The sequence below is a fragment of the Schistocerca piceifrons genome, chromosome 3 (assembly GCF_021461385.2).
Source record: "Schistocerca piceifrons isolate TAMUIC-IGC-003096 chromosome 3, iqSchPice1.1, whole genome shotgun sequence".
NCBI lineage: Eukaryota > Metazoa > Arthropoda > Insecta > Orthoptera > Acrididae > Schistocerca > Schistocerca piceifrons.
In genome coordinates, this window is record NC_060140.1 from 648855932 (window position 1) to 648871310 (window position 15379).

Consider the following 15379-nt stretch of genomic DNA (forward strand, 5'->3'; position numbering starts at 1 on the left):
GCTGAATACATCATACACAGTCGACAATAGTTCCGTTGAGAACTGACATATCAGATATTTCATTCACATCCCATTCGTCTATAAAACATTCATACTTTTCACTAACTGATGCAAGCTGCCTCCGCAAAGTACTTTCTTTCTCACTGCAATGGGCAGGTGTGTCAGCAATGTTAGGTTCACACTCTTGGTTATCGTCTTTATCGTTTACGGTAATAACACCTACCTTTGACTTTCCAACATTTCTACTTCTCTTAAAAACCTTCAGAGGATTTCTAATCACTTTACGTTTACCCGTGATTATCCTTCAGTAAAACTGATACTTCAATGAACAGAAGGCACTACGAATATTTTCAGGATTACAAAAGAGTAAATAAGCACAGCAATCGAGTGAGCGATATATATCGAACTATCACAGGTTAGACACAACACTTATTTTGTTACACTTATTTTCTCTCACATCACTAAGATGTACGTGACGAGCATGTACATTCACGAGTACGACATTTGACAGCAGTTTAACAGTGCCACAGCGGGTCATGCCCATGCAGAACTGATTTCAAAAATATATTTAAAATAGTTGAAACTGCTGAAATGAATAATTGTGAAAGGGGAAAGATTTTAGATTATTAAAATTCAAAAAAAAGTAAAAACTAGATATTTCATTACTTTGAACATTTCCAGAGCCCCTGAAACACAAAGGAAGCTTAGATCACAAAGCTGTTTTGAAAATATTATCTGCAGCAAGTGGAAAACCTTTGGAAACTGTCTGTGTTAAAGCACTGGAGAATGACAAGTCAGTAACTGCTAATGTATTTAGAACTGCCTATAAAGCTTCCGAGTGAAAGGCAAAATGATTTTGAGTTACACATTGATGTTGACAGACTGATGATTGAGTTACAAATTGGTGTTCAGAAAGTAAATGGAGTGGACATGGTTTGTATTCTTCAGTATAGGTTTGCGTGTGTCAATATATTAAGTCTTATTGGTGCAGAAATGAAAGCCAGAGTCATAAAAATATGAGTGAATCACGTAACAAACGTTACTTGATACTTCATTAAAGTTCAACAGTTAGCCAATTGTCATCGCTCACTATTTATATTCAAATAATGCTATCTGATATGACGGAACCAAGTAATATTTTCCTAGTTATGAATGAAATAGAATGCATGACAGCTGAATGCGTATTTAGTGCTTAAAAGAATTTCTTTCAGAATAATGACTTCTAGTCTGTTTTACTTTCTCCGAAGCATGGCAGTGAAATTATTGACCGCTGTTGCAAAATATTCATTCCTTGTTTACTTGTTCATGGCTCCAGTGTCTCAGTTCCAAGATTTCAGGTTTTCGTCAAGAGTTTTAAATGAAAATTCCATTTCTAGTACCACTGATGGTGCAGCAGATTTCTTGGCGAAAAAGAAAGGTGCATCTGGATTTGTAAAACAAGTTCTTTCACAAACTTTAAGTAGGTCTTGAGCCAGCCATAAGCAAGAGCTGGGTGATGTTATATGAAAACATTCTTCTTCAGACATCAATCATTCCTGAATAAAGCGTACACTCTCTACCACAATCGTTCAAAAGGGCCAGAGAGCTGAGAAGACATAAAGAAAAACTTGAAACACAAAGTCTTAAAATAGGGAGAGTCTTGGTTACCCGGTTGGTTGCCTATTGGTTTATAAGTGTTGCAGCAGTGTGGAGAAATTATGAGGCACTATTTTCGCAATGTACTGGCAGTGTGAGTGATATGACCAGAGACAACACAGAGATAAATGTATGAAGGTCTTCTAAAGAAAATCAGGAGTATTATTGATTTTATTTTGGATCTGGGTTTAATGTGTGATGAGCTACAGGAGTTGTCTGAACTTAGTTTAAAACTGCAGACTCGTAGTATCACTCCTCATACTGCCACCAAGAAAGGAATAGAAACTCAACTCAGAGTGTTTGGAAAGAGAGAAATAAACAAAGATATTATAATGAAGTCCTGAAAACCAATGATTAATTATAGTTCTAGGAGATTTCTCTTCAAAAAGGAAATACGAGGAGATGTACTGCTAGGCATTGTTCCCATTGATCCAACGTCATTTTACGAAATGTTAGGTGAGCGAATGGAAGAAGACCTTTCAAGTAACTAAAATAATGTTTCTTCATGCAATTAAGTATTAGACCCTTCCTACTGCTTGACGAACCTGCAGTAATCTTCGGTGAGGAAGAAATTTTTTAAAAAATATCAAGGACTCAGATATTGTGAAATAAGACTAATCAGGTATTTTCAAGAGTTCCTAGAAAAAAGAAATTTTCAGCTTCTTCATTGACTCTGACAAACAAAGTTAACCACACATCAGTATCCACCAGTGAATTTTCTAGCAATTTATCATAAAGGAACCCAATTTTTATCCCATTAAGAATATCACTGCATCTAAAGACTTTATGTTCATCAAACTACTAGGACCTTCTTCACAGCTGTTCAAATTCTTTATGTGGGGATGGTTCCTGAAAGGAAGACACCTAGCTACAGACAGCAGAAGTATGGAGCGATAGCTGGAGAAACATGATAGCAATATTCTGATGAGGATTTGGAACCTGGTTTAAACAACTAGATTCATCTGCAAGATAGTTCTTTTAACCTTAATTCTAGATATGGTATGTAAGTCTAGATTATTTGCCTACTTTAAAAAAATGGTTCAAATGGCTCTGAGCACTATGGGACTCTACATCTGAGGTCATCAGTCCCCTAGAACTTAGAACTACTTAAACCTAACTAACCTAAGGACATATCACATATCCATGCACGAGGCAGGATTCGAACCCGCGACCGTAGCAGACGCGAGGTTCAAGACTGAAGGGCCTAGAACCGCTCGGTCACCGCGGCCGGCTTGCCTACTTTAAGGTACATCTTAAAAGTATTTGCAATTTCTCACAGCAATAATTTTTATACTTCAGACAATGGCAACAGGTCACTTAACTATTTTCCAGAAAATAAGCACTGCTTGTATCTAATAAACAAAACAAAAAAGTTTTTTTTTCTCCTAGACCTTAATGCACACGGATTTCCTCTCATTTCTTTGTCTATAACCTTCCTCTATCTCAGGGCACGTTTTTTTCGCTTTTTCTTTCTTTCGTTGCAGCCCCAAAAATCCTGGAATAAACTGTAGACTCTCCTGAAACAGTTTCAGATGTCCCACATGTGCAACTGTCGCCCTATTCGGCAACTGGATCTTGACGTTCACCGGTGTTGTGGTTCTCACAACTTCATATCACTCTTGATGTTTTGGAAAAAATTCCATTGTCAACCACAACGTCAGAATTGTCTCTCTCGTACATTTACTTTTACTAAAGCCATCACAGAAGTTGGAAAGAAAAACAGATACAAAGAAGATAATTCCAAAGAAAACATGTGTGACAAAAGAAATACTTAAGTTGACTGACGAAAGAAGAAAATACAAAAACGTTCAGGGAAACTCAGGATAGCAAAAATACACGGTGCTGATGAATGAAATAAATAGGAAGCACAGGGAAGTTAAGACAAAATGGATGAATGAAAATGTTAAGAAATACAAAAAGAAATGATTGTCGGAAGTACAGACTCAGAATATAGGAAAAGTCAGAACAACCTTGGGTTACCTTAAAAAAAAAGGGTGATAACTTTAAGAGTGCAACGGGAATTCACTGATAAATGCAGAGGAGAATGCGGATATGTTGAAAGAATACATTGAAAGCGTCTATGAAAGGGGAGATTTGTATGATGTGATAGAAGAGGAAACAGGAGTCGATTTAGAAGAGACAGGGGATCCAGTACTAGAATAACAATTTAAAAGAGCTTTGGTTTGCTTAATATCAAATAAGGCAGAAGGGATGAATAACATTCCCTCACAATTTATAAAATCATTAGGGGAAGTGGAAACAGAACGACTATTGACGTTGGTGTATAGATTGTATGAGTCAGGCTGCATGCCATCTGACTTTCGGAAAAATATCGTCCACACAATTCCGAAGAATGCAAGAGCTGACAAGTGCGAGAATTATGGCATTCTCTGCTTAACAGCTCATGCATCCAAGTTGTTGACAAGAATGATATACAGAAGAATGGAAAAGAAAATTGAAGATGTGCTAGATGACGATGAGTTTGTTTTTAGAAAAGGTAAAGACACGAGAGAGGCAATTCTGACATTGCGGTTGATAATGGAAGCAAGACTAAAGAAAAATCAGGACACGTTCATAGGATCCGTCGACCCAGAAAAAGCCTTCGACAGTGTAAAATGGTGGAAGATGTTCGAAATTCTGAGGAAACCGGGGGTAAACTATAGGGAGAGACGGGTAACATGCAATATATACGAGAACCAAGAGGGGATAATAACAGTGGACGACCAGGAACGAAGAGACCGGATTAAAAATGGTATTATGCAGGATGTAGTCTTCCCCCTCCTCTGCTGTTCAATCGAAGAACCAATGATGAAAATAAATCAAAGGTCCAGGAGTGGAATTAAAATTCAAAGTGAAAGGATATCGATGATGCAATTCGCTGATGACTTTGCTATCCTGAGTGAAAGTGAAGAAGAATTACATGATCTGCTGAACGGAATGATCAATCAAATGAGTACAGAATATGGATTGAGAGTAAATCGAAGAAAGATGAAAGTAATGAGAAGTTGGAGAAGTGAGAACAGCGAGAAACTTAACATCAGGATTGATGGTCACTAAGTAGATGGAGCTTAGGAACTCAGCTACTTAGACAGTAAAATAACCAATGACAGACGGAGCAAGGAGGACATCAAAAGCAGACTAGCAATGGCAAAATGGGCGTTCCTGGCCAAGAGAAGTCTACTAGTATCAAACATAGGCCTTAATTTGAGGAAGAAATTTCTGAGAACGTACATCTGAAGTACAGCATTGTATGGTAGTGAAACATGGACTGTGGGAAAACCCGAACAGAAAAGAATCAAAGCATTTGAGATATGGTGCTACAGACGAATGTTGAAAATTAGATGGTCTGAAAAGTAAGGAATGAGGAGGTTCTGCTCAGAGTCGGTGAGGAAAGGAATATGTAGAAAAAACTGATAAGTAGAAGGGACAGGACGATAAGACGTATGTTAAGACTTGATGGAGTGACTTCCGTGGTACTGGAGGGAACCGTAGAGGGCAAAAGCTGTTGAGGAAAACAGAGAATTGGAATACATCCAGAAAATAATTGAGAATGTAGGTAGCAAGTACTACTCTGAAATGAAGAGGTTGGCACGGGAGAGGAATTCGTGGCGGGCCGCATGAAACCAGTCAGAAGACGGATGACCCAAAAAAAAAAAAAAGTGCTGAATCAGTCTTTCCGATAATCATTTGTTTATCGATTTCTTCAAATTTTTCATGCAGCTATTTCATCTTAGTTTCCCTCCGCTTACTATTTCTTTCATTTCTTCGCGACTTGCGTTTCTGTATTTACGAATTTCCATAAACATTTTTGTACTTCGTTCTTTCATCGATAAACTGAAATACATTTTCCTTTCAGCTATGATTTCTTGGCAATTACCTTCCTTGTACCTTTGTTTTCAATACTAACTTCTGCGATTGCACTTTTCCTCTTTATCTGTACAGCCTACTCAACTATTCCTTATAGCAGTATCTATAGCCTTAGAGCATTTCAATCTTACCTCACCTTTTCTTAGTGCTTCTGTATCCAACTTCTTTGAGCACTGATTCTTCCTGACTAGCCTCTTAAACTTCAGCCTACTCTTCATAACTACCACATTGTGATCTGAGTCTACATCCGCTTCTGGGAACGCCTTTCAATTTAGTATCTGATTTCGAAATGTCTGTCTGACCTTTATCTAACCTAACTGAAATCTTCCCTTATCACCCGGCGTTTTCCAAGTATACTCCTCCTGTTGTGATTCTTGAACATAGTATTTGCTACTACTAGCTAAAGTTTATTATGAAATTGTACTGGCCTTTCTCCTCTCATTCCTTGTTCCAAGCCCGTATCCTTTGTAACAATTTCTTCTACTCCTTCCCCTACAACTGCATTTCAATTACCCATGACTATTAGATTTTCATCTCTTTTTACGTAACGCATTACCCTTTCATTATCCTCATATATTTACTCTTCATTTCCATCTTGTGACGTTGGCATGCACACCTGAACTCTCAATTCTGAACTTTTCACATTAATACACTCCCTGCCCTACCTTCCTATCCATAACGAATCCTACTCCTGTTATACCATTTTCTGATTCTGTTGATATTATGCTATACTCATCTGACCATAAATTCTTGTCCTCTTTCTATTTCACTTCACTCACCCTTACTATATTTGAATTGAGCCTTTCCATTTGCCTTTTCAGATTTTATAGCTTCCCTAATACGTTCTTAAGCTTCTGACATTCCACGCCCTGGCTCGTAGAACGTTATCCTTTCGTTGGTTATTCAGTCTGTTTCTCATGGTCACCTCCCCTTCGGCAATCCCCTCTTGGAGATCAGAATGGAATATTCCGCAGTTTTTTGCCAGTGAAGAAATCATCATGACATTGTTTCAATTGCAGGCCATGTGTCCTGAGGATACAGGGTATGCGTATTTAATGCATTGGTTTCTCTTTCCTTCTGCATTCTCACGCCATTGATCATTGTTGATTCTTCCGCTTTTAGGAACAGTTCACCACCCCAAGGGTAAGGTAGTATCCTGAAAGTCTTTCCACTCATCCGACCTCTTTGACAAGGCCGCAGGCAGAATGAGGGTGACCTCTGATTCAGGAAGCCTTCAGTGGCCAATATTGATTAGTGATCAAAATTTAAGCAATGGCTGGTTTCGAACACGGGTCCGTGAACGTTTTCATTAACAGTCAAAGATGATACTGCTAGACCATAGGTGCAGAATAACTCTGGTATTGAAAATTCTGTATTTGCGGGTTACTTCATGTTGTACGCTCTGACTACATACCATAAGGAGACATCCCAATTGATATGGTGTGCCTAAACTCTTCCGTAAAGTTATATGAACCCTTTCAATTCTTCCACTAGCTTGAAAATGTACAGGACATATCCTCAGTTTTATCATACATAATTTCAAACACAATTCTGTGAACAAATCTGACAAAATGTTGGTTCCCTGATCTGTCACGGCGGTCTCAGGTACCACTGGACTCGCATTCGGGAGGACGACGGTTCAATCCCGCGTCCGGTTATCCTGATTTAGGTTTTCCGTGATTTCCCTAAATCGCTCCAAGCAAATGCCGGGATGGTTCCTTTGAAAGGGCACAGCCGACTTCCTTCCCTGTCCTTTCCTAATCCGATGAGACCGACGACGTCTCTGTTTGGTCTCTTCCCCCAATAAAACCCAACCAACCCAGTCTCAGGTACCTCGAACTTCAGTATCCCTAGCGCTTACGTCAGTATTTCTGCCAGCTGGGTGGGCATCGCGACCAATTCCATGTATCTCGAAAAAAGGTCTGTAATTGTGAGTGCATATTTGTTCGTTGGAGGTGTTTTGTTGAAAGTGCCTAAGACATAAATCCCAAGGCACTGAAATGGCGCAAAGCTTCAGTCAGGTAACTTCTGCAAACAAATCCGTTTTCTGTGTAAACGTTATGCAACTGTGCACATATTAGTCCATGACTGATCTCCTCAATCAGTACCTCTCCGCTAGTCTTCTGCTGGTTGATCTACATACCCCCGACGTGTTTAACACTTTATCAATCAACTTTTTTGGTACCACCACCAGCAGACCCAAATTGCTATCTCTGCACAGCAATCAATGCTGCATCCAAAACTGTAACTGCTTAGGAAATGTTTATACTCGTCAGCAGTCCTCTGTGCAGTGTGTCACTCTTTAAGCTCATTACCTTCTTTTTGCAATATAACTACTTTCCTACTCAGTCCATCTGTATTACCATGTTTATTTCCAAGTTTATATATGACATCGAAATCAAATAGAATCAATCATACAGCATATCTGTCAACCCATTAGGTGGATGATACAACCCTACCAACCATTTCAGTGCTGCATGGTACGTTGTCACTCGAAACTAGATTCCACAGAGTTAACACCTGAAGTAGGTGATTCATTAGATAAGGCTCAAGATTTACTTTTCTGTCGTGGAGTAAAAAATAATGAAGTGATTGTGTGGCATTGTTGGCTGTGAGGCCCCATCCGGGGGAATTCGGCCGCCTAGTTGCAAGTCTTATTTCACAAGTCTTATTTCTGGTGACGCCACACTGGGTGACTTGCTCGTCGGTGATGATGAGATGATGATGAGGACAACACAACACTCAGTCCACGAGCGGAGAAAATCTCCAACGCCGCCGGGAATCGAACCCAGGCCAACGTTATGGTAGGCAAACATGTCACCACTCAGCTAAGCAGGCGGATTATCGTGGAGTAATTCTTCTCCACTGAGTTCATCTGTTAATGCACAAGGCACCAGATGTTCCATGTCCTCTTCCCAAAACTGAGTATTTGGTTGGATACATCACATCTTTCAGAATAAATTCCTTATTGAAATTGGAAAAGACTAAGACTCTTTCAGTTTCTCAAAAGGACACTAACAATCCTCTGACCATTCAGGCTCTGAACATTTGGCAAATTTCGATAATGGGATGGCAATATTTGCATATCTCTTTATGAACCTTCTTTAATAATATTTGACACTGACAAACGATTGCAATTCCTTCACACATTCAGGCATATGACATTGACATGCGGCGTCAACTGACTTTGAGTCTGTGTTTACACCATCCTCAATAATTACGTTACTGGTATTCCATCTCTGTACTCAGAAATAGACTCTCAGCCCTTAATCTGAGGAATATCTCCCTTTGATGTTATATGTGCCGCTCCACTTCACTCACAAAGACGATTATGTCATCAAGATACACCATGCACTAATATGATTTTAAAATTCTGAGAACCCTATGTAGCAATCTCTCAGACGTCGCAGGGGCGTTTTTCAGCCTGAAGTGCATTCTCCTAAATTCACAGTGGTCCCACAGCGAAGATAATGCTGTTTTCGGTCGATCCTCTGGAGCCACTTGTGGCACATGATAGCTGCTTCTCAAGGTCAACGTATCAAAAAAATTTGCACTGGCCTAAATAGTATTTTTTATTGAATTATCAGTCTTGATGTGATCCACCAAGAATTCTCTCCTCTGCTAACCTCTTCATCTCAGCGTAGTACTTGCAACATAAATCACCAGTTATTCGCTGAATGTATTCCAATCTCTGTTTCCCTCAACAGTTTGTACCTTCTATAGCTCCTCTACTCTATGATTCCCGTAATGTTCAACAAATGGTAGGCATCCGTTACAGTTTTGCATTCATATGTCGACTAATCGCAACTAAACCTCTTACTTCGTGACCCATCCGTTGATATATATTTTTTTTTTTTTCGAACGACGGCAATTCCTACGCCCCATGGGCTATTCTTTCCCTCAGTAATCCCATCCCCCAACTGCTGATCGATGAATTCCTCCAGAATCGGCAGCAGGTACCCGAGTGCTCTATGTGGTTTGCAGTAAAGCACCGATTCATTCCATATTCGTATTCAGTGGTCTTCCATCCGTTCTGTATCATTCCGCTTTAGGTGCTTTACTTTCTCTTGTGATGCTGTTTCAATGGCATCAAAGGTGTATCCCATGAAACATGTGTAATAACGAAAGAGAAATTGCATTTGAATCTCAAAACACCTATTACCCAACGACGTAAATAAATTTAAAACTGTAAAGAACGAAAGGACGCTGAACTTATTTAATACTGTGTATGAAAATGTAAATGTCACTGTATGTTGTCTATGTATTTTAATAGTCCACAGAAGCCATAACCTAGTTTCTCTTTGAAGTAGCTCTGAGTCTTTGACATAAAGAAGAATGCTTTTCACTCTTGTTTTGCAAGCAAAAGGCTACAGACGTATTTCCCGTATCGCTCAAGTATGTACGTGTTTCTTTTATTATACGTATTAAATGTAATTGTGTTTTTGCTTATTTCTTATCCCTTCGTGTAAAATAGTTAAAGAGTGAAATAACAAGCAACTAGCTGAATAAAAGAAATTTAGTTTCTTTACCGGTTTTGGGCACTTAGTGCCCTTCTTCAGAGGATTATACCTGTCGCATTCTTCTGAAGAAGGGCTGTGAGTGGCCAAAACCGGTACGGAAATTAAATTTCTTTTTAGCAACTGGTTGTTTATTATTTTGTTACTTTCGATTACTGTTGCTGTAGATGGATAAAATACTACAGTTGAGAGTCTAACAACACACATTTGGTACTAAGAATCTTTTGGTCATCTGCCTTTCGTATGTCGTAATGGCACACAGGCAGCCATTGCATAAGGTTCGAAATATTAATCATTTATGGGATTCAGTCAACGGTACCATTACACTAAATAGTTTCAAACGATTTTACCAAATAGTTGAAATCCATTGCATTGAAGCCAGACCGATTATAATTTAAATTTAGCAGAGAATAAATTTCAAAGCTCCCGGCTGAATTAATACTAATATCTTTGCAGGTAATATCGACAAGTGAAATTAAATTCTGTCAAATGCCTAAAAGCGGTTCACCGGTTAAATCAGGGGAGAATAAAATATTTTTGTTACCAATGCAGCAATACAGCTGCGAAGGTGTTTATGTCGTTTCTCTGGGTAGCATTGTTTTCTGATGGGTAATTTCAATAGGATTCTTTAACAAGCTAGTTGTATGTTGTATCCAGGGACTGTACTGGTACTGAGAAGCGGATTTCTGCAAATAATTATTTCAGTCTGTGCTTACGTATGGCATTTCATTACTACCAGCACACAAATCTAGTCGTTCATACTACTAATTATCGACAAAATTAAAGGGGAAAGGGACGATATACAAAGTCATGTCATAGTCCTCACTTACACGAGCCACAATTTCTACACAGAGTCCGAAATGAACCATGCCCAGGCAAAAATCTATGTACACTAATCCCAGCGGTGTGACATCCGCATTCCCCGCTCCATGCAGTTTATACTGTGGTGATCTTCACTGCTTACGTTTCACCAGATCCCCACTGGCAACTAACACATGCACTTCTGTGCCGCATAACATCCTGCTATTCTTCTCCCTCACTACTTTTCCTCTGCACAATCCATCTCTGCATACGATCCCGTAACATATAATTTTACTGAGAATGCCCATAGGTCAACCTTGGGTTTCTTTTGAACTCCTGCTCCCTCCCTGGTTCCCTACCTCTAAAACAACAGTTACCTCTTCGGTGACCTCAACCTCTATTCCCATTGTTCCCTGCTGGCACTATTGCTTCCGATGTGCCCCATCTGTCGACACCTTATATTGACCTAAATCACTGCCGATACGGCTTCCAACCTGATCGACACATCAGGGTCCTTGCATACCACTGCCACTCTATAACAGCTGCACAAAAATCAATTGGAACCTGTGTTCGCACTCTCCTCAACATTTCCGAAGGCAACCTTCTTTAAAATGTGTACTCAGTCTCCTATAAAATTTCTTGATTTCTCACAGCATCCTGCCCCAGCTCGTATGTACAACCATTGACCTTCCTTAACTTATCCCCTTTATTACCATGCCCAACTGTTCTCTAAAACTGCCCTCTGCGGCATATCTGCCTCACATTACAAACGGCGTGACGCGAATCTGAAGCTAACAACGTATTGTTTCTTGGTCATCAGTATATCTACTACGCACCATTGGCCTGCGAGCACACCCCTCACCCTACTGAGTCCGTTCGCACACTTCAGAATGAAAATGTGAGATCTGGACCATCCTTTGTCGTGGCAGCCAATAGCTCAATTATAAATTTTGTACAATCTTTTTGTCTGCACCTCACTGCACACTTACATTGTACACCATCCAATGCAGTCTCTCTCCATGAAGAGTAGTTTCTTGGTAGTGAATATTATGGGTCCCACAGCAAGAAATATTACTTACTGCATTAATTACTTTGATCTGTAGCGTACACGAAAAAAGCACGACGAACAGTTCACAGTTCTGAAGAAAACACTTTCACTCTAAAAACGGAAGTGCATGTGGTTTCCTCTGCGTTTTATATCTCGTCCTCCGCAGACCATCTGCATTCTCTAAGGATAAGATTGAAGAGAGTATATGAGGAACGTAATTATTCTTTTTTCAACCTCATTTCAGGCAGCAAAGTAGACATTGGAAAGATTATCAAACCCTCTTGGAATGGATCAAGTTATTTTATACGATCCAGTTGATCTCTGCCCTCACAGGTTTTCAGCAATGACGAAATCTCGTACAGAACTAGGACAAACGAGAAGAAAAATGCCATTATGTTCTGCAAACCACATCTGCATCATCTTTATTTGGGACTGATACTACTGGATACACGTTATTACTTCAGGATGTACTTGTCCTGCTCCTATCATAATATCGCTTGGCATCAAGTCACTCATCAATTCTGTGAAGCATTCCAAGTGCACGAGGATATATCTAGCCTCAAGCTGCCACAAATTACTGCGAAATTATGCGGAGACAAAATGGGCACCTAATGGTCAATTATTAATTATTTAGGAAAATAGTGATACGTCGAAATGCAATGCGCCCTGCTGATCACGAATGAAGTTGCGTTCAGCAAACACCATTTTTAAACGCATTTTTCTATCATGCGCTGAGATGTAACCACAATTCCCACAAGGCCTACAGCATTCTCCATTATCTTGGTATTGTCTTATCTATCGTTGCATAGTGCAATTTGGCCTCAGACAGAATAACTTGTAAACGATTATGCGTTGCTTGTGAATAAACTGAACTTAAGAAGATGTAGGGAAGGCATCTGATCTTTTATCTTATATGTCTCTGGGTATTATAAAACGAAGGATGAACTCTCAGACATGGTTCTCCAGATTAGTTTTTCAGTGTATGCAAGCAAGCACTGTCAAAACATGTACACTTATGTCTTATGTGATATACTATTTCATAAGCAAGTTGCTCCAGGACGACGTTCTATTTCGTGTAAGGTGATCCTAGAAGGATATTGGGCACCAGGCCGGCCGGTGTGGCCGTGCGGTTCTAGGCGTTTCAGTCTGGAAACGCGTGACCGCTACGGTCGCAGGTTCGAATCCTGCCTCGGGCATGGATGTGTGTGATGTCCTTAGGTTAGTTAGATTTAAGTAGTTCTAAGTTCTAGGGGACTGATGACCTCGGATGTTAAGTCCCATAGTGCTCAAAGCCATTTGAACCATTTTTGGCACCAAAGTCTCTCTAAATTGCGCTCATGTAGCACTACAAATCGAAACAGAACGTTAGAGTGCAATATGCTAATTTTTTGTTCTGGTAACAGACTGTTACCTCACTGTCAATAGTTTATTATGGTTATTTAATTAAAAATATATAATTTTTTGGTATTACTATTAGATTAAACTTGGAACTATGATGAGGACTTCTCATGCCTTTGGTGATGATACGGTATTTTTCAAAAGTCATGACTTTTGCATCAGAACCTTACTCCATCATGTGGCTAACAGTAGAAGATGCAAGAATTCCGATGCTTCAGCCAGTTTTATCACACTTACCACCAGAAGTGACTCCCTTCTATTCAATGCAAAGTGTAGTCCACTCTGCGAAATTGTTACAGCTTTTGACAAAACTCCCAACTGTCGTAGTGACTACTCTCAAGTCATTCGGGTACTAACGTCACAATAAACATGATTGTCTCTGATTATTTGAACAAGCTGCCGGAACAATAGCCTGCAGCCGTTTGAAAAGGAGGTGCAATGAGTCCCGGGCAGCCCGTTTCTGCATGTCCTAGCGCTGAGTCATTGGTGCTAACAGGCACAAAGCGAAAATGCACAATCACACTGCTTCAGGCAACTGACCCCATTAAATTATTTATACTTTATTTCGTCTGTAAATTAAAATATAGGCGTATAAGACAGAAATCATAAATTATTCCACTTTCTTACATGTCAAGAAAAGCAATTTCCTCAAAAAAACTTTTGTCCTCACGAGTTCTTACTGGATGGCCATCGCTGAACAACTCATGCTCCAGAGACACGCAAGGACCTCCATTAGAGGAAACGAACGCTAGTCGCCATCCAGGTGCATTTACACTGTAGATAACGCCCATGGTCTGCATGGTGAGCTTGGTGAGATTAAAGTTACTGTTGTCTTACGGTTTTTCCACAGTGAAATTTGTGATTAAAGGACTGAATACTGTGCTGTGCAGATTGATAGAAATGTGGGAGTCCATAGATGGTTTCCTGAGGAGCTTTGCGCGAAAGATATTGGTATAATAATTACTGAAGAAGATAATATCTTGTATGCCCTACGTTTGAAATTAACTGTTGCGCAAGGAGTGAGAACATATGGACTGTTAATTAGAGTGTTGAAAAGCAATGTGCCAACACTAATGCAAGAGTTGTAGTGAGCAACATTAAAGTCATCATTTGTCAGAATCTGATTCTAGTCCCTATCTGGGTATCCAGTTTTAGTTTGTGCTTAAATCTGAGTTACATGTATTGTACTTAAGGACTGATTCTTTAGTAAGCGTGGTTGTTAGCCAAAATAAAAGTTGTAATTTAATGGTTCATTGCCCAATAAAATGTTTAACAAATTACATGGATGATTATATCTCCTTTATCTGACAATGTCAGATCTTACTTAAAAATATCTTTCACAAGTTTGCATTTTGTGTTCCTTTCCCTGTGTTATTTGTACAGTCTAGCTGCCTTAGTTTTGCAGCCTTATGCTAAAATTTTCTTCTCACTTAGTTAATCACATTTCCATGTCAGACTTCATTGTCATTGTCTGTATATTACTTGCTCCTTTATCTTTTGTGTTTTGGGAGGGGATGAGAGTTCACAAAAAACTTAATTTATTTACTCCTTAAATTACTCTTTAATACATACTTTTTTAAAAACATGATTCACTTTCTGAGTCAGAACATTTATTCCTTAGTATTTCACAGCAAATTCTACAATGCAAGCAGCATTTTGTTGACTGTTGCATTCGAAATAAGAATTTAATGATATCTATACATCTGTTTAAACGCAGAACATGTAATCTATATTTGTACATATGTTAATAACCTATGTTACAGCAATAAAAGGGTTTGTTTGTTAAAATATCTCCATTTAAATATATTGGTTTAATGAAAGAGGTTGCTTTATACCAAGGTATGTCCTTCCAGAACGTGTCTTGTTCTTACAAGAGGTGCTTCATGAAACTGAGTTATTGTTTCGGTTAACGTTTTGTTCGTTGTGTTGACAAAGGTACAGCACTAAATGACTTCCATGCCTTTCCTGAACTGTAGATATTACTGAAACTTCCAGTCATGAGAAATTGCTATTCTTACACTCATTTCTAGATGAAATTAAGAAATGTGGTTTTGAAATTAGACTTACATTTCACTAGTTTACTGTTAATATATTCAATTCTGATATACTTCTC